Source organism: Cervus canadensis, chromosome 24 (assembly GCF_019320065.1).
Source record: "Cervus canadensis isolate Bull #8, Minnesota chromosome 24, ASM1932006v1, whole genome shotgun sequence".
Classification (NCBI taxonomy): Eukaryota; Metazoa; Chordata; class Mammalia; order Artiodactyla; family Cervidae; genus Cervus; species Cervus canadensis.
The window spans coordinates 2406862-2426353 of record NC_057409.1 but is presented as its reverse complement, the minus strand read 5'-3'; positions in this window follow the sequence as shown (position 1 = coordinate 2426353).

The window sequence follows — 19492 nt, the reverse complement described above, 5'->3', positions numbered from 1 at the left end:
GCTCAAAATTCTCCAAGTCAGGCTTCAGCAATATGTGAACCGTGAACTTCTAGATGTTCAAGCTGGTTTTAGAAAAGGCAGAGGAACCAGAGATCAAATTGCCAACATCCACTAGATCATCGAAAAGCAAGAGAGTTCCAGAAGAACATCTATTTCTGCTTTATTGACTATGCCAAAGTCTTTGTCTGTGTGGATCACAACAAACTGTGGAAAATTCTGAAAGAGATGGGAATACCAGGCCACCTTACCTGCCTCCTGAGAAATCTGTATGCAGGTCAAGAAGCAACAGTTAGAACCAGACATGGAACAACAGCCTGGTTCCAAATTAGGAAAGGAATATGTCAAGGCTGTATATTGTCGCCCTACTTATTTAACTTATATGCAGAGAACATAATGCGAAATGCTGGGCTGGAGGAAGCACAAGCTGGAACCAAGATTGCTGGGAGAAATATCAATAACCTCAGATACACAGATGACACCACCCTTAGGGCAGAAAGTGAAGAGGGACTAAAGAGCCTGTTGATGAAAGTGAAAGAAGAGAGTGAAAAAGTTGGCTTAAAGCTCAACATTCAGAAAACTAAGATCATGGCATCTGGTCCCACCACTTCATGGCAAATAGATAGGGAAATAATGGAAACAGTGAGAGACTTTGTTTTTGGGGGCTCAAAAATCATTGCAGATGGTGACTGCAGGCTTGAAATTAAAAAACGTTTGCTTCTTGGAAGAGAAGTTATGACCAATCTAGACAGCATATTAAAAAGCAGAGACATTACTTTGCCAACAAAGGTCTGTCTAGTCAAAGTTATGGCTTTTCCAGTGGTCATGTATGGATGTGAGAGTTGGACTATAAAGAAAGCTGAGCACCGAAGAATTGATGCTTTTGAACTGTGGTGTTGGAGAAGACTCTTGAGAGCCCCTTGGACTGCAAGGAGATCCAAGCAGTCCATCCTAAAGGACATCAGTCCTGAATATTCATTGGAAGGACTGATGCTGAAGCTGAAACTCCAATACTTTGGCCACCTGATGCAAAGAACTGACTCATTGGAAAAGACCCTGATGCTGGGAGGGATTGGGGGCAGGAGGAGAAGGGGGCGACAGAGGATGAGATGGCTGGGTGGCATCACCGACTCGATGGACAGGAGTTTGGGAGGTGGTGTTGGACAGGGAGGCCTGGCGTGCTGCAGTCCATGGTGTTGCAGAGTCGGACGTGACTGAGCAACTGAACTGAACTGAGCCATGTAACACATATAACTTAAATAAAAATAATAAATGCATATACCCACCATCCAACTTAGGAGAGCTGACATTATTAACTCCTGAAGCTTCCCCATGTCTCTCCTTGCTCTCTGCCTCTTCCTCTCATCCGGAGGCAATAACTACCCTGAGTTTTGGATTTATCATTTCTTTGCCCCTTTCTTTATAGTTTTCTCACAGATGGTTGCAGTCCTAAGAGACATATTGTCTAGTTCTGCATGCCTTTGAACTTTGGAGAAATAGAATTGGACTGTCTGAATTTTCCTACAGCACGCATGTTTTTGATCTACATTTTGTTTATGAAACTCATTCGTACGGTTGAGTAGAGCTGTCGTGCATGCATTTTCACTCCCGTAATGCGCTCTACTGTAGAAATAAACCACAGGTCATGTCTCCATTCTTCTTTCAGTGGACATAGGGCTGCTGCCATTAATATTTATTGCTCCCCCTGATGCACATGTGTAAGAGTTTCTAGGTGAGGCCCACGGAATAGAAATGCTGGGTTGGAAGATACGCACATCTGAACTTGACCAGACAATGCCAAGTTTCTCTATAAAGTGGTTGCATGAATTAACACTCCCAAAGCAATGTACAGAGCTTGCATTGTTCTGCCACCCTGACAACACTTGGTGGTGTCAGACTTTGATGTAGGTGCCAACCTGGTGGGTGTAAATCGGCGTATTATGGAGGTTTCAGATTTGCATTTCCCTGATTCATAATGAGATTGAATCGGCAACACTTGTCTCCTTGTCTGTGTGATGCTAGGTTACATTTCTAGTCTTTTTCTGCTGTGTCATCTTTTTCTTATTGATTCTTTAGGAGCTTTTCATATATTCTGATCGTGATCTTTTGTAAAGTATATACATTTCAACTAGTCATTTCCCACTCTGTGGCTTACCTTTTCGCTTTCTAAATGGTGTGTCTTGGTGAACAGAAATTCTTGTTCTTGACGTAGTAGAACTTACTGATGTGGTCTGTGCTTTTTGTGTGCTTCTAAAGAAGTCCTTTCCTCCCCTGAGAACACAGTTTCCTCTACTTTCTTCTAAAATTTTGCCTTGCATGTTTAGGTCTTTAGCCAAAGGAATTGATTTTATATAAATAGGGATCTAATTTCAGTTTTTTCCTTTTGGATAAGCAACCGTTCTAGCTCTATGTATTGAACAGTTCATCTTCTACATTATTTTTGAAAACCACGTCTTCTCTAGATCACATTTCCAATATGCTTGAGTCTATTTCTGACTCACTAGTCTGATCCCATGGCCTATGTGTCTCTCTCTGAGCCAAAGCCACACTACTCCAGTGACTAGGGCTTTAAAACAGACTTAAAGATCACCCTATACTGTGGGCACTGATGCCTGGGAGGCCACGCCCAGTCCTTGTAATTCTTCAGGAATGTCTCAGCGCCTTTTGGCCCTTTGTCCTTCTTTACAAATTATAGAAAGAGATTGTCCTATGACATGAGCACCTGGTTGGGAGTTTATTTGAAACTGCATTGAATGATAAATTAATTTGTGCAGGTGTTATATTTTATTTAATTAACATTGGTTCGTATTTCCCTGCATGGTTGTCCTTTTTTCCATTGTTCTATTTTACATTTCCAACCTTACATCTGGGATCATTTTCCTTCAACCTGCTGTACATTTTTTAAAGTTCCCTCAGTGAAAGTTGCTTTAAAATTTTTAATTGGTGTATAGTTGATTTACTATGTTGTGTTAGTTTCAGATATACAGAAAAGTGAATCAGTTATATGTATATATTTTTTCATTCTTTTCAGATTCTTTTCCCATATAAATTATTGCAAAGTATTGAGTAGAATTCCCTGTGCTATACAGTACATCCATATTAGTTATTTATTTTATATATAGTAGCATACGTGGTGGGGCTTCCCAGGTAGCGCTAGTGGTGAAGAACCTGCCTGCCAATGCAGGAGATGCAGGTTTGACCCCTGGGTCAGAAAGATCTCCTGGACCTAGGATACCACAGCCTACCCCGGCATGCCTGCCTGGAGGATCCCGTGAACAGAGGAGCCTTGCAGGCTACAGTCCAGAGGGCTGCAGAGTCGGCCGTGACTGAAATGACTTCACATGGCACAGCCCAGGACAGCTCATTGTGTATGTTAATCTCAGTCTTCTAATTTATCACATCCCCCAACTTTTCCCTTCTGGTAACCATAAATTTGATTTTGAGATCTGTGAGTCTATTTCTGTTTTGTAAATAAGTTCATTTGTTTAATTTTTATTAGATTCCACAAGTGATATCTTATGATATTTGTCTTTCTCTGTCTGACTTACTCTTGATGAAAGTTGATTGGTGGTCAAGACACCCAATTTATTTCTTTGAAGATTTTGTCTTTGTTCTTGAAAGATAGTTTTGCTGGGTATACAATCTTAGGGACGATTATTTTCACTATAGGACAATTATTTGACCCTTTGAAAACTTTATTCCACTGTCTTCTGGCTATAGTTGTTAGTACTGAAAAGTTAGCTGTCCAAGCATCCATGTTTCTTGGTTTATCATCTGTTGTTTCCCCCTGACTGTATTTTCTCTTTGACCATGTTATTCTGCAGGTGCATTATATTATACGTACATGTGGATTTAAACTTTGATCTTTCTTTAAGTTTACTGTGTTTCATGTATTACAATACGTATGATTCATGTATTTCATCAATTGTAAAAACTTCATAGCTGTTATCTTTTCAGCTAAGCTTCTCTCCCCTTGTATGAATGCTCTGTGGCTGCTGTTAACAGATGACCGCAAACTTGGTGACTTAAAACAACAGGCATTTATTCTTTCACAGTTCTGGAGACCAAAAGTCCTAACCAATGTGATGGGGCTGCAACCAAGTTGTCGGCGGGGCCTTGCTTTCTCTGGAGGCTGTGGGCAGGGGCACCTTCCTTGTCTCTTACATGTTCTGGTGGCTGCCAGCCCTCTTGGCTTGTAGCAGCATCACTCCAGTCTTCAAGGGCGGTGTCCTCAAATCTCTCTCTGTTTTGTCTTCCTGTAGAATTCTCTGTGTGTTGTCAAATCTCCCTCTCATAAGAATACAAGTGACTGCATTTAGGGACTCAGGATAATCTATGCTAATCCCCCCGTCCTCTGACTCTTTATCACATCTGCAAAGACCCGCCCCCCCCGCCCCCCACCTTTTCATATATGGTAACGTTTACAAGTTCCAGGCATTAGGACATGGGTATCTTTTGCAGGACTGTTTTTCAGCCTTCTTCATTGAACTCCAAAGAGATGAGTGTTACACCCTCTCATTTTGTCCTCCGTGTCTTTAGTTTTTTTTTTTCTTTCTGTAGTTTATAATTTTATCTCTCTGTTCCACATTCTAGATAAATTTCTTCAAATATATCTTTAGTTGTCCCAATTATCTGTTCAGTTCTATATGATCTTCTATTTCATCCAGCCATTGATTTTTAAATTTCACTTGATATATTTTTCATTCCTAAAAGTTATTTTTGGTTCTTTTTCAAATGTCCATGGTCATTTTTATAATCTCCCGCTCCATGTTCAGTTTGATTCTTCTTTGAATTGATTCAGTTCTTTAAACTGAATGTGGCTAGAGAAACATCCAAAACTCTTTTGAGAAATTGTACCATGAAAATGATCAGAGAAATGGGCCTGTTGCTGGAGGGGATGCAGGTTAAAAAAAAAAAAAGAAAACTGTTGAGAAATTACTTTACGGTGAGACAGAGATTCGTATGGTGATGAGAATGACCCAGCAGACAGGGGCCAGCTGACGGGGCGATGTCCTTATACGGGGGAGAACAGACAGGTCCCTTGCACGGATGGAGGAGAGGGACTCAGGTGCAGACTGGAGAGTTCACTTAACACCGCAGTGGGAGTGCGGAGCAGCGTCACCTAGACTGGAATGAAGTGATGGACGGATGTGAGCCATCTCTTCTGGTTGCTTCTGCTTCCTTAGCGTATCGGAAAGAAGGCCATTAGCTGAGGAGGAGGATGGGGAAGAGGTGCCTGAGCTTTGAGAGAGAGGAGGTGTGAAATGCTCTTCTAGGAGAGCAGGACAGTGAACGGGCTGGGAAGTGGGATGGGATGGGCCGGCAGCCACAGAATGCCCCGTGGACAGTCATGGGCTGAACTTGATGACACCGATCACCAGCTGGTATTTTCCTAAAGCACAGATTTGACCAAGGCCATCCCCACCTTAAAACCCTTATTCACTCCCACTGCTCTAAATTCCTCTGTATGGCAAGGTCCTCCATGACCCCAGCTTTACCAGATCCCGGTTACGAACTTCACACCAACAACCTGAGCTGCCTGCGGTTCCGCAGATTTCGCGCCTCTCTCTCATGGCTCTTACTGTTCCTGCTGCCCTGAACGCCCTTCCCGCCTCTGCCCTCCGGCGGGGAGTCTGTCTGTCTGTTTCCCTCTGCCTCCCGCCCCTCACCCCACAATTCCTCATGCAGACTTTTCTCATCTGCTCCTATAAAACGTCACTGTCCAGGGGTTAAGAATCTGCCCGCCAATGCAGGGGACCTGGGTTCAGTCCCTGCTCTGGGAAGATGCTACATGCTGTGGGCAGCTAAGCCCGTGTGCCATAGAGCCTCTGCCCACAGCAAGAGAAGCCGCCGTGATGAGGAGCTTGAGCGCTGCGACTGGAGAGTAGCAGCCCCTGCTCACCCCAGCCAGACGGGAGCCCTCAGGCAGCAATGCAGACCCAGCGCAGCCAGAAATAAATAAAAAAGACCTTCACTGGCTCTCAATCGTTATGATTCTGCCTCATCCACCCTATCAAGGGCACAGACCATACCCTGTCTTTTCTGGGCCCCTGGTGGCCTGCTCTGAACAGGGGCCCAGACGCTGTCTACTGAGAGGACTGACCGAGGGGGCCTCTGGAGGAGAGCTGGGTCAGGCCAGTGGGGCTGGGACCCAGTGCGCCATCAGTGGGGTCACTGGACCGTGGAGAAAAAACCAGATCAGGAGCCAGGAGGCTGAGCCAAGGCCTGAGGTCAGGAGAAAGCAGGCCAGGCTCCCAAGCGCAGGGCGGAGAGGGAGGCAGATGGAGAGCCTGTGGGAGCCAGGGGGAGAGGGCGGGGTGCAGCCACGTGGCCCGGGACACGCGTCCTCTAACGCTGAGGGTCTGCAGGAATGACGCTGCTGGTACCCGCTCCTGGTGCTGTGGAGGGGCGCAGGCTGCTGGGGAGGGGCCACGCGCTTTTCTTACTGGGCATCACAGACTTCTAAAGGTAGAGAGATATCCCCCCGTCCCCCATAGTCCCCCGGTTCCAAAGAGCCATTCAATTCCTCACCAGCTCCAAACATGCCCCAGGGAATAAGGTCAAATGGGGATCTGCAGGTGGCCCGCAGTGGTTCCAAGGGCAGCACTTAGGGGTCAGGCTCCCAGTCCCCCCACAAGCTGTGGTGCTACGGGCTAGCTGCTCTGCCTGTTTGAGCCTCCCTCCTTTAATCTGTAAAAGGGGAATGATGAAGAAGACACATAACCCAATTAAAAAGTGGGCAAAGGAATTCGAATAGATATACGTCCAAAGAAGATAGGCAGAGGGTGGGATGTAGCGAAAGAACAGCATGTATATTATCTATGGTGAAACAGGTCACCAGCCCAGGTGGGATGCATGAGACAAGTGCTCGGGCCTGGTGCACTGGGAAGACCCAGAGGAGTCGGGTGGAGAGGGAGGGGGGAGGGGGGATCGGGATGGGGAATACGTGTAAATCTATTGCTGATTCATGTCAATGTATGACAAAACCCACTGAAAAAATAAATAAATAAATTATTTAAAAAAAAAAAAACAAAGAAGATAGGCAAATGGCCAATAAGCAAACGAAAAGCTGCTCTACATCCTTAGTCGTTAGGGAAATGCAGGTCACAACCCAGTGAGACATGACTTACACCCACTAGACAATAACAAGTGTCAACAAGGGTGTGCAGAGATGGAATCTGCCTGCACGGCTGGTGGGAATGTGAGCTGGTGCAGTTACTTTGGAAAAGCAATTTCTCAAAATGGTAAACATAGAGTTAGCATATGACCTAGTGATTCCACCCTTAGTTATCCACTTCAGAAAAATGAAAACCTGTATCCACCCAAAACTCACATGTAAATGTTCATAGCAGTGTTATTCATAATGGCCCCAAACGGAAACAATTCAAATGTCCATCATCTGGTGGATGGAGAAACAAAACCTGATATTTCCATTCCATAGAATACAAAAAAAATTGAAATAGTGAAACCTCTACAAAATGAATGAACTCAAAAACATGCTAAATGAAAGAAGCCAGCCTCAAACAACTGCATGTTGTATGATTCCATTTACATGAAATGTCCAGAATAGACAAATCTATGCAGACATAAAATAGTCTCAAGAATGCCTGGGGTTGGTGGGGGTGCTGGCTGTAGGGAAATGGAGAGTGACTGTAAATGGACAACATTCTCAAGTGAGATTGTGTTGATGGTGGCCTGACTCTGTAAAATATTGAATTACATTGAATTACTCCCTATGGATGGGTGAATCTTGTGGTATGTAAATTACATCTCAGTTCAGTTCAGTTGCTCAGTTGTGGCCAACTCTTTGCAACCCCATGGACTGCAGCATGCCAGGCCTCGCTGTCCATCATCAGCTCCCATCAGGGTTTACTCAAACTCATGACCATCAAGTCGGTGATGCCATCCAACCATCTCATCCTCTGTCATCCCCTTCTCCTCCCGTCTTCAATCTTTCCCAGCATCAGGGTCTTTTCCAATGAGTCAGTTCCTCGCATTAGGTGGCCAAAGTATTGGAATTTCAGCTTCAACATCAGTCCTTCCAATGAATATTCAGGACTGATTTCCTTTAGGATGGACTGGTTGGATCTCCTTGCAGTCCAAGGGACTCTCAAGAGACTTCTCCAACACCACAGTTCAAAAGCATCAATTCTTCAGTGCTCAGCTTACTTTATAGTCCAACTCTCACATCCATACATGACTACTGGAAAAACTATAACTTTGACTAGACAGACCTTTGTTGGCAAAGTAATGTCTCTGCTTTTTAATATGCTGTTTAGGTTGGTCATAACTTTTCTTCCAAGGAGCAAACGTCTTTTAATTTCAAGCTTGCAGTCACCATCTGCAGTGATTTTTGAGTCCCCCAAAATAAAGTCTCTCACTGTTTCCATTGTTTCCCCATCTATTTGCTATGAAGTGATGGGACCGGATGCCACGATCTTAGTTTTTTTGAATGTTGAGTTTTAAGCCAACACTTTCACTCTCCTCTTTTATTTTCATCAAGAGGCTCTTTAGTTCCTCTTCACTTTCTGCCCTAAGGGTGGTGTCATCTGCATATCTGAGGTTATTGATATTTCTCCCAGCAATCTTGATTCCAGCTTGTGTTTCATCCAGCCCAGCATTTCTCACGATGTACTCTGCATATAAGTTAAATAAGTATGTTGACAATATACAGCCTTGATGTACTCCTTTCCCAATTTGGAACCAGTCTGTTGTTCCATGTCCAGTTCTAGCTGTTGCTTCCTGACCTGCATACAGGTTTCTCAGGAGGCAGGTAAAAGGTAGCCTGGTATTCCCATCTCTTTCAGAATTTTCCACAGTTTATTGATCCACACAGTCAAAGGCTTTGGAGTAATCAATAAAGCAGAAGTAGATGCTTTTCTGGAACTCTCTCGCTTTTTCAATGATCCAACAGATGTTGGCAATTTGATCTCTGGTTCCTCTGTGTTTTCTAAATCCAGCTTGAACATCTGGAAGTTCATGGTTCACATACTGTTGAAGCCTTGCTTGGAGAACTTAGAGCATTACTTTGCTATCATGTGAGATGAGTGCAATTGTGTGGTAGTTTGAACATTCTTTGGCATTTCCTTTCTTTGGGATTGGAATGAAAACTGAGCTTTCCCAGTCGTTTGGCCACTGCTGAGCTTTCCAAATTTGCTGGCATATTGAGTACAGCACTTCCACAGCATCATCTTTCAGGATTTGAAAATAGCTCAACTGGAATTCCATCACCTCCACTAGCTTTGTTCATAGTGATACTTCCTAAAGCCCACTTGACTTCACATTCCAGGATGTCTGGCTCTAGGTGAGTGATCACACCATCATGGTTATCTGGGTCATTAAGATCAGCCAAACAGCTGCCCCACCTCCTTTGCATTTAGATTTATGGGACTCTGGTTTGGGGAAGGCTTTGGTTTGCTCTGCCTGCTGCCATCTTGGCCCTGAGCCCAGCTGTTAAGGGGAGCATTTAGGTGTGTCTTTGGTGAGGCAGTTTTTTTTTTTTAACTGATTTATGAGGTTGGGGGGGGTCCACTCTCGGGAGAGGGCCTGGTGGCTGGACAGGGAACAAGGACGCTGGTGTGGCCTTCTTTGAGGTCTTAGTGACTCAGGAACAGGCAGGCGTCTTGATCTTTTTCCCGGCTCATAAACCAAGTTTATGGGGTACTGTCTTCGGATTTGCAGTGGGCTGGAAGCGTGGCTGTGGGGGCAGCTCTCGGGGTGGCCCTGGGGAGCCTGGGACCTGCAGCCCTGGACTTGTGTTGGGGACCCCCGTGAGAAAGCAGGCTTGTACTTGGGCAGGCTGAGTGCCACCCTGGGGCCTGTTTGCTTTGTTCAGAGGGCAGTAGGGGTGGGGGTGGAGCTGAGGAGGAGGAAGGAGGAGGGAAATCATGTTTCCTGAGTATCTCACCCCAACCTGTTGAACTGGGCACAGGGGAGTCACGGAGACAAGAGCCATTTCCCGGCTCTTGCAGAACCCCCAGCACTTGGAGGGCAGAGGAACAAAGAAAGTGACCATCAGAATCACGGTGCAGTAATAACAGGAGAGGGTGGGACTTCCCTGGTGGTCCAGTGGTTAAGACTCCGTGCTCCCGGTTCCCGTGCCTGGGTTCAATCCCTGGTCAGGGAACTAGATCCCACATGCCACGGTGAAGACTGAAAATCCTGTGTGCCTCAACTGAGACCTGGTGAGCCAAATTTAAAGAAAAGAAGTTAGGAGCTTCTCTGTAGGTAAGGGCTTCCCAGGTCTTATCTCATTCAAGCCTCACAGTGATACCAGGTGCAACCTTCTGTTACCACCCCCATTTTATAGGCAAAGCAGCTGAGGCAGAGCCAGGCTCAGTCACTGGGGCAATGACAGAGAACTAGAGCTGAGAAGAGCCAGACTGGACCCCAGACTGTCCAGACCTGTAGGCTAAACTTCCCCTCCTACTTCCTCACTAGGGCTTGGGGGCATGGAGGAGCCCAGGGGAGGGCAGGGTCTGCTCTGTTGGGGTGGGAGTGGGGTATGCAGCTGTCTCCATACTGATGCCTGGTTGGGACTTTGAAGGATGCGTAGGACTTAGGTGCAGAAGGGGCAGGGAGGATGTTTCAGCAGAAGGAACAGTCCGTGCATAGGCAGAGAGGCCTGAGCCCACTCAATGGGTTTGGGGAATTATAGGTGGTTCAGTCCTGCAGGAGCATAAAGCAGAAGCAGGGGAGAGGTGAGGTGACCATAGACGAGGCGCAAGGCGAGGAAGGCCTGTCTTGTTCTGCTAAATTATTAGGACTCTGTACATGACACCGTCCCCGCCCTCCAGGGCGTTTCCTGAGCGGTGGAGATGAGCCATGTCATCAAGAAGTGATGATGGGAACTTCTCTGGCAGTCCAGTGATTAAGACTCTGTGCGTCCAATGCAGGAGGTACAGATTTGACCCCTGGTGGGGGAACTAAGATCCCATATGCTGTGCAATGAGGCAAAAAAGAAAAAAATGATGAAAAATCCACCGACATGCAGGTACCAGTGTGGGGAGGGCAGAGGAGGGAGGTCTGCCCTGGGTCCAGGAGAGATGGGCCATAGCAGAGACTTCCTGGAGAAAGGGCTATCTTGCTGGAGTTAATAGGAAGAAGTGGTGTTTGAACAAAGGTGCAGAGGTTTAAAAGAAAGTACTAGGTGTATTTGAGGGACATGAAGAAAATGAAGGGGTGGCAAGAAAGATCAGCAAAGCATACGTGATGTTCAACCCTACCCACCAAACGCCCCTTTGGAGTCTGACCTTGGCTCACATTCTGACTTTCTGCTGACTGGCTGTGTGACCTTGTGCAAGTCGCTAAACCTCTCTGAGCCACAGTTTCCTTCTCACCTGTAAACTGGGTGGAAACAAATGATGATAACCTCCTAGAGCTCTGATGAGGGATTGACTCACTCTGGTATCATCACAAGATCTTGGCCATGTCAGCCAACCACCTTAACCAGGGGTCAGAAAACTTTTTCTGTAAAGGATCAAATAATAAATATTTTAAATATTGTGGGCTATTTGGTCTCTGTTGCAACTACTTAACTCTGCCATTGTGGCAGCAGAGCTGCCGTAGGCAAAACGTAAATCAATAAACATGGATGTGTGCCAATTCAACTTTGTTTCTGGACCCTGAAATTTGAATTTCATATATTTGTCATGTATCACAAAATATTCTTCATGCTTTTATTCTCCACTCCCTTCCCCCAGACTGGGCTCCCTGTGTTATAGAGCAGCTTCTACCTTTATTAAAAACATTTTTAGTCCTTACCCTGCTGCTCTCCCCCCGGGAGTCCCTTCCCAATAAAGTCTCTTGCTTTGTCAGCAAAAAAAAAAACAAACATTTTTAGTTCATGAACCATACAAAGACAGGCAGTGCAACAGATTTGGCATGCAGGCCACAGTTTACTGACCTCTGACCCGGATTATTATTTCTTTAATATTTTCTTTAGTATCATTGACATATATACACTAATAGATAGCTGGTGGGTGGCTGCTAAATAAGACAGGGAGCCCAGTCTGGGGCTCTGTGATGACCTAGAGGGATGGAGTTGGGAGGGGGGAAGGCAGGCTCAAGAGGAAGGGAATATATATATTTATATATATATATATATATATATATATATATTTATAATTATGACTGATTTAGAGTTGTTGTGTGGCAGAAACCAACACAACATTGTAAAGCAATTCTCCTCTAACTAAAAAAATATTTTCTTTAGATTCACCTAGTATTTCTTAAATAAATTCATTTGAAAAGGAAAATTTACATCCCTTAATAGAAGATGACAGTGAAAATAACCTAGAAAAGCAAACTGGCATCATTAAATTTTCACCAGGCCCAGCCCAAGGGTCCAAGCCTGGGGTCTGTTCTGTCTGTACTAAAGAGACATGGAGAGGTTCCAGGGACAAATAGAATAAGACAGACCTTCTCTCGGTCAAATTCAAAGAAAAAAATGTGGAAAAAGAATGAATAAGAGGTTATCTCACTGCTTAATGCCGCATCCTGTACGACCTAACACCATCTTGTGGGAGGCGGCATTGGAAGTCCCATCACTGCGCCCAGCCCTGGTCACGGAGCCCACTCATGGCGTGTGCTGAGTTCTAATCACGGGAAGCAAAACGCTGCCTCTGACCTGCTGTGAGCCAACCTCTACAAGGGTTTTGAAATCACCTAATGACAAGTTGATGGCCTGTGCAGGGAATTATTACTGTTAATAAAATACTAATCACAGTAATGGGGATGAATTTGGGCTGATGAGACCTAAGTGCCCGAAGGCCGCCAAGCATCTTTGAAAAGCATCATTAAAATAATAATTAAAATTGCAGCTAGAGTGAGTCAAGGTCATGAAAGCAACTGAGGCCCCGTGGAAGAGGCCGCAGAGAAAGTCTTGGGACCCCACCTGCCCCGCCCCAGGCAGAGGCTTGCAGGAGGCCCTTGAAGACGAGATAAACGGTTGGAAATTTGTTGGAGGTGCTGAGGCCCCTAATGAGATGATGACTTTTAAAGATTAATTAATTAGTTGTGGCTCGATCTTTGCTGCTCTGCTCGGACTTTCTCCAGTTGCGGCGAGCAGGGGCTGCGCTTTGTTGCTACGCATGGGCTGCTCATTTCGGGGGCTTCCCTTGTTGCGGAGAACAGGCTCTAGGGCGCCCGGGCTCCCGTCATTGTGGCACGTGGCCCACAGTGCGGGCTCAGCAGCCCTGGTGCTCCATGGCATGTAGGATCTTCCTGGACCAGGGGCTGAACTCATTGTCCACGGCACTGGCAGGCGGATTCCTAACCGCTGGACCACCGGGGAAGTCCCAGGATGATGCCTTTTGATGCGGGGCCTCTCGTTGGGGGTTCCCGGACCTTGCTGGCCTCGTCTGAGTAATGCAGATAATGACACCTTCTGTGTAGGAGGAGGGGGCTGGACAGTAAGAGCCCTGGTGGTCCTCGTCCATCCCCTGCGGCCAGCTCTTCTCTGCTGGAGGCAGATCCTGGTGCCCTGGTCACTTCACCGGCCAGGTGCCCTCCAGCTGGGAGAAAACACTTAACTCAGGGGTTGCAAACTTGCTCCCTGGGGGCCAAGTCTGGCGCTTAGATGTGTTTTTTCTCCCCGGTAAAGTCAAAAGTTAGAGAACAACCTTTGGCATTTATTACACATTATGAGGTAACAATAGCAGACAGAAGCATATAAAGTACATGCCTTTACAGTTCAGTGAGCTGTCACACGGCAAACAACTCCAGCGCTGGCCAGACCCAGAGCAAGAACACGGCAGGGGCCCTGGACGCCCTTGGGTCTCCTCCCGTCACTTGGCACCATTTAAAAATGTTTTTTTTTTTCTTTTTTTTTTTTTTTTTAAATTTTTTAATAGTTGGAGGCTAATTACTTCACAGCATTTCAGTGGGTTTTGTCATACATTGATATGAATCAGCCATAGATTTACACGTATTCCCCATCCCGATTCCCCCTCCCACCTCCCTCTCCACCCGATTCCTCTGTGTCTTCCCAGTGCACCAGGCCCGAGCACTTGTCTCATGCATCCCACCTGGGCTGGGGATCTGTTTCACCATAGATAGTATACATGCTGTTCTTTTGAAATATCCCACCCTCACATTCTCCCACAGAGTTCAATAGTCTGTTCTGTATTTCTGTGTCTCTTTTTCTGTTTTGCATATAGGGTTATCGTTACCATCTTTCTAAATTCCATATATATGTGTTAGTATGCTGTAATGTTCTTTATCTTTCTGGCTTACTTCACTCTGTATAAGGGGCTCCAGTTTCATCCATCTCATTAGGACTGGTTCAAATGAATTCTTTTTAACGGCTGAGTAATATTCCATGGTGTATATGTACCACAGCTTCCTTATCCATTCATCTGCTGATGGGCATCTAGGTTGCTTCCATGTCCTGGCTATTATAAACAGTGCTGCAATGAACATTGGGGTGCACGTGTCTCTTTCAGATCTGGTTTCCTCAGTGTGTATGCCCAGAAGTGGGATTGCTGGGTCATATGGCAGTTCTATTTCCAGTTTTTTAAGAAATCTCCACACTGTTTTCCATAGCGGCTGTACTAGCTTGCATTCCCACCAACAGTGTCGACTGTGTGATACTGTTTTTTTCTGACACCAAATTGTGTCTCCCATACCAGCCGTACAATTCTTCAACACCAACTAGGCGTCCCACAATTCAATTCAGTTCTGACACTAGAATTAGCACAGACTCCACAAGTTCAGGGCACAGACCGCACAAGACTGCCCGCGTTTCAGAGAACAATCACAAGTTCCAGGGGCCACCTGTACTTCTCCCCAACCAGGTATAAATCCATAGCCTCCTCCTTAGGGTGGAAGTCACACATCTGTGGGGTGGGATCGTGAGGGGAGTGGGACCCGCTCGAATCCTGGGGGAGAAGCTTTGTATTGTGGGAGTATCATGGATCTGGGGGTCAGATAAGCCTGGTTTCAACCTTTGGGCCGCCACTCTGGACAAGTGCAGTCTTCCGGGCCTCAGGTTCCCGCTCGATAACTTGGGCACAATGACTGCCGCCTCACAGGGTCACTGTTAGGACTGAGCAAGTGCTGAGTAGAAGCTCCGTAAATGGTTCGTCACTGCATCCAGCCTAAGCAGAGGGGTTGCAAGAAACCAGGGGTGTCCCATCTCTGCCTCCTTCAAAACCAAGTTCAAGGCCACCTCCTTCAGGAAGCCTCCCCGGGTTCCCAGCAGCCCCACTGTCCTTGTCTTTGCTTTCGAATTCCCCAGGACTTTGGTTTATGGACAACATCCCCTCCTGCCTCTGCAGCTCCTGCCAGCCTCCGGGAGCACTCTGCACCTTGTCATTCATCACTTCGGGCCCTCTGTGGGTATCGCTGGGCCGCAGAGCCTTCTTGGGGACGGGGTTCTGGGAGAGAGTAGACAGTAGGGTCTACGGGGTCCTGCAGACCCGCTCCTACCCCGCACCTGCTCCGGGGCTCCGCAGAGGGCATGCCTTGCTAGTGGTAGACTTTGGTCTGTCTCTTGTCCCTTCTTGGCAAGGAAATATATGGGGATGACTTTTCTTTTGCCAGAGAATATAACTGGGGGTTGCACACCTGTCTCGTTTAACAGCCCCCAAGTTTTTCCCTGATGGTAAAAAAAAAAAGCAAAACTATGTATAGTTTTATTTTGTTAAACTATACATAACATAAGATTTACCATTTGAACCATTTTAAGTGTACAGTTCAGTGGTATTCAATTCATTCACAGTACTGTGCACCTATTACCACTAACCGTTTCCAGACTTTGTCATCATCCCAATCCGATACCCTGGACCCATTAAATACTAACTCCCTGCTCCCCTCCCTCCAGTTCCTGGTGATCGCTCTTCCAGTTTCTGTCTCTGTAGCCTGTTCTAGATGCCTTACATAAGTGGAATCATGCAATGTTTATCCTTTCGTGTCTGGCTTATTTCACTTGGCATAATGTCTTCTAGATTCATCCATGTGATAGCATGTGTCAGAATTTCCCTTCTTTTTATGGCTGAGTAATAGCCCATTGGATGTCTTTACCACATTTTGTTTATTCATTCATCCGTAGACACACACTTTGGTTGTTTCCAGGTTTTGGCTACTGTGAATAACATTGCTCTGAGCGCTGGTGGACAGGATGTCTTTTAGTCCCTGCTTTCAATTCCTGAGTACATATTCCTAGGAACGGAACTGCTGGTAGTTCTGTTTAGCTTCTTGAGAAAATGCTGAACTGTTTTCCATCGTGTCTGCACCTTTTACATTCTCAAGAGCAGTGCACGAGGGTTCCAAATTCTCTACATTCTGGTCAACACTCGTTATTTCCAACCCCCCCCCTTTTTTTTTTCTGGGTGATAGCCATCCTCGTGGGTATGAAGTGGTTTCTCATGTGGTGGTAACACTATAATTTTAAGGGTAGCTCTTATAGCCCCACTTTTACAGTGAGGGAAACTGAGGCTCAGAAAAATAACTTGACGTCACACACTTGTGTAATAGGGAAGGACCTTCGGATTCTATTACAAGTTAATCACTAAACGGATGTTACCCATAAGCTTGAATTATACATAATGGCCCATCTCTGGGAACCCTGCCTCCCAGGTAATGACATTAAGCTAAAATACCTTTGTTTAGCTCACAGAGAGCATTTGACCAGGCCCATCTGTGAATGACTCTGGTAGCTGACCGGGACCAGGAAATCTTTGACTTTACTCCCACCCCTTTTATATAAAGTAGGCCTGAATTCTAACTCGGGCAAGAGGGTTCTCTGGGGCCGAGTCTACGACCTTCTCGGTCTGCTGGCTTCCTGAATAAAGTCGCTATTCCCTGCCCCGGTAACTCGTCTCGGTTTATCGGTTTGCCGTGTGGTGGGCAGTGCCGGCTTGGACTTGGTAACACGTGGCGCTGGGATTTGAACGGGGCTGGGAGGTGACTATCCCCGCCGCCCCACTCGAATTCCTTGAGGGTAAGGACTGTGTCTTCCTGTTCCTTTGTGAACACCAAAAGGAAGAGAACTCTAGCCTAGAACTACCGAATCTGGGGGCAGCTGAACGGTCCCACGAGACTGTCTCCTCCGAGCCCCCCACCACCATTTTTTAGCTGGGAAGCCTGAGGCTCTGAGAGGGGTGACTGGCGCTTGAGCGAGCAGCAGGACGCAGACAGTGTCACCGGCCCTGGGCCCCACAGCTCTGCCGCTCGAGGGTTACCTCTCCAGCTGCTCGCCACCCTCTCATCTGAGCCGTGGCATGGCTGGGCCCCGGGAGGCGGGCCTGGACTCCAGGTCGGGGGACCAAAGTCCAGGTCACAGGGGGTGAACTGTGCCTCCCCAAAGCCTCCTCCAAACTAGACGTCAACCCTGCCTGTGAGCCGGGAGGTCTGACTTTCCCCTGACAGGTGAGGATGGTGGCTGACCTCGAATGGGACCCCCAGAGGAGGGCTGAGGTCTGGGGACTCCTGACCACCGGCCAGACAAGCTCTTTCCCCCAGACAACCTCGGTGGTCGTCTCCAAAGGAGGCCAGAAGGTCCTGAGGATGGATCCCAACCGAATGGCAGAGGCTTTTCTCGGCTGCATGGGAGGTGGGCAACCAGGGAGTAAAGGGAGGGGTCTGTCCATCCGCTGAATCAGGGGCGTGCAAGTCACAGGGGCAGTCCTGGCTGGACCACATATTTGTTGTGTGACGTTCGCAAGTCAGTTGAGATTCCTGGGCCTCCGTTTCCTCATCTGTGAAATGGGGATGTGAGCATGTGCTCATAGCATCGTATGAGGGTCAAATGATCGCCTGTGTGAATAAAGTGGAGGCCGGTAAGCACCTGATCCATAACAACCACTCAGCAAGGTGAGCTACAACTAATCACCATTTTCTGCCTCATCTTGAGCTAGTAGCATTGGGCTGGGTGAGGAGCTAAGTGTCAGGGTTATGTCCGAAGTGACCTTTCCTCCCAGTTTAGGCTCTTCTGGAAGAGGCTCTTTCCCTCCCCTCTGAGGCCCCTCTGACCCCTGGGTCTCCATCTCTCATTGTTACTTATGACACCGTCACCTTCATCCTTCCAAAGGTTGGCAGACAGAAACCAGTGGTGTTACTGTTCCTCCCAGGGATGTTTACATTTCAAGGCGCGGGGGTGGGGGGCGGTCCTTTAAAACCCTCACCAACAAGGATCAGGCTCTGTTGGCTTCAGAAGTCTTTGCAGTGCAAAATAACATGAATAACCATACCGACCATTCATTAAGTACCTACCACGTGCCAGACATTGGCACCGTCCTTTCCTTAATTGTCCTAACAAAAGCCTGAGGTTGGGACCCTATTTTATAAATGAAGAAAGTAAGGCACAGAGACCATTAGTAACTTGCCCAACTATCACACGGTAAGTGGCAGAGAAGAGACGCAAACCCAGGCAAGCTGACTCCAGAGTCCACTCAGTATGCATCAGCCATGTGTTCCAGACGCTTTATGTGCATGACTGTCTCTGGTGTCTCTACCTGGCAATATGCTGGGTTTCTCTTTTGACCCTCACACCAGCCCTATGAAGTATATTACCCCACAATTTAGAGGTGAGACAGCGGAGACCTGGAGAGAGAATTGCTTTCTGTCACCTCTTCTGCTGTCGCAGTATCCCTCAGAAGCTGCTCTGTCCTGATCATCCCCGCCCCAGTCCCCTGGGGATGGTGGGAGTGTGAGGAGAGGGAGAGCAGGCATTAGCTTTGGAAACAGAATTTCAGGTTCCCACCTGCCCTACTGCTAGCTTCACAGTTCTGGGAAAATCCCAGAGCCTTGTAAGCCTGGATATTCTCATGAGTACAATGGCGGAAGTTGCGCCCATCTAAAGGGCTGTTGTGAGCCTGAAATAGAAGATGCTCTGGGCAGAAGGCACATAGTAGGTGCTCAATAAATTGTTTCATTGTCCCTAAAGCTACATGTTTTCCTTCATGTCCTTTTAGCACTATGCCAGCTGCCTCTCTTAGTCCCACTTACTAGAGGTAAACTCATGTCTAGTTATTCAAGGACCTGGGACTGGAAAGTTCTTCAAGTCAAAGGCCACATCCCATGCATCTTTAGATCTCCCATTTGGCCCAGTGCTTTTTATTTTACACAATAGTGGGTTTTTTTTTTCCCCAAAGTGAAAATAGTTTTTCTGTTTTTCTCCTTTTAAAAGTGTGTGCTGTGCTAAGTCATGGTCGACTCTTTGTGACCCTATTGCCTGTAGCCTGCCAGGCTCCTCTGTTCATGCAATTTTTCAGGCAAGGATATTGCAGTGGGTTGCCATTTCCTCCTCCGAGGGATCTTCCCGACCTAGGGATTGAACCCCTGTCTCTTATGTCTCCTGCACTGGCAAGCAGTTTCTTTACCACTTTGTGCCACCTGAGACGCCCCCTTTTAAATGTAATAAGGGCTCATTTTAAAATGCAGGTAGAATTTGACTGGCTTTGTCAAATGACGTGAGGTTTAAATGAGATAATGGTGTTGTTTTTACCACTGTGACTTGCAACTGTTTTTATATGTGTTACATATGTGTGTGTAT